The sequence below is a fragment of the Diceros bicornis genome, chromosome 1 (genome assembly GCF_020826845.1).
Source record: "Diceros bicornis minor isolate mBicDic1 chromosome 1, mDicBic1.mat.cur, whole genome shotgun sequence".
Classification (NCBI taxonomy): Eukaryota; Metazoa; Chordata; class Mammalia; order Perissodactyla; family Rhinocerotidae; genus Diceros; species Diceros bicornis.
The window spans coordinates 37,417,503-37,418,853 of NC_080740.1; the positions used below are offsets into that span (position 1 = coordinate 37,417,503).

Consider the following 1,351-nt stretch of genomic DNA (forward strand, 5'->3'; position numbering starts at 1 on the left):
CTCCATCTTCTTCATTTTCTGCTTATGCATGGTGAAACTTTTGAATCTCCACTTTGTTTCTTAATTTTCCTTCCATACTTACTGTCTCTTCAGCCCTTTATACCGCATTGTGGGAGAACTCCTTGGCTCAATATTTCAACTCACAAATTTGCCCTTAGTAGTGTCCATTTTAAAATACCGTTTCCATTAAGGGTTGCGCCCTCTCGGCGCGCGTCCTCGCGGTGCTGCCCGGGGCCGCGGGCCATGGACCCCGGGAGCGCGCAGGCCGGGTCCGGGCCCAGGTCCCTCGGACCGTGCAGCCCAGCCTCGCTCAGTGCCCAGGGGGGCCACGAGGCCGCTCCTGCGCGCCGTGATCATGGGCTCCCCGGGCTCCCGCAAGAGCACCCTGTCGTTGCGCATCAGCAAACACTTCGAGCTGAAGAAGTTCTCCAGCGGGGACCTGCTCTGAGACAACATGCTGAGGGACACAGAAATTGGTGTGCTGGCCAGAATTTTCATGGACCAGGGGAAGCTCATCCCAGACGACGTCATGACTCGGCTGACCCTTCACGTTCTGAAAAAGCTCACCCAGTTTAGCCGGTTGTTGTGTGGTTTCCCCCGGACGCTTCCACAAGCTGCAACCCTGGATAGAGTTTATCAGATACACCCGGTGATGAACCTGAACGCGCCCTTTGAGGTCGTCAAGCAACGTCTCACTGCTCGCTAGGTTCATCCGGCCAGTGATCGCGTCTACAACCTAGAATTTAACCCTCCCAAAGCTGTTGGAGTGGATGATCTGACTGGAGAGCCTCTCATTCAGCGTGAGGATGATGGATCAGAGACCCTTATCAAGAGACTGAAGGCTTATGAAGACCAAACCAGTCCTGGAATAGTACCAGAAAAAGGGGGTGTTGGAAACATTCTCCGGAATGGAAACCAACAAGATCTGGCCCTGTATACCTGCTTTACTGCAAACAAAAATTCTAGGAATACACCAGAAAGCATCAGTTATTCCGTGAGGAAAAATGCTTGTAATTAGCTAGATGAACAGAGTTTCTTCCTTCTTTCATTTAGAATTTCCTGTTCTAAGGCTCTACCATGTAAGACTTCTTTGGAAATTATATTAGTTTCATTTCTATGGATTTTATGCTGGATTCTAAGGATATGCCAAATGAGTCTGATACTAAGATTTGTCATTTGAAATTGTCTAGTATGTTTTATCCAGCTATCTTCTATGGGTATACAATTCAAAAACATCAGAAATGTCTAAACTTTAACAAATTCTTTTAGAGTAAAATTAAAAGAGCCATTGGTAGTAATCTAACTTTTATTCACTAAGAATAAGTGATTGGTAAAATTTCATATTTTTCTG

At 46.9% G+C, this 1,351-nt stretch overlaps 1 pseudogene; it reads left to right on the top strand.

The window, feature by feature from the left end:
- The first annotated feature begins 328 nt into the window (after positions 1–328).
- On the top strand, positions 329–998 carry LOC131404238 (GTP:AMP phosphotransferase AK3, mitochondrial-like; annotated as a pseudogene).
- The last annotated feature ends 353 nt before the right edge of the window (positions 999–1,351 follow it).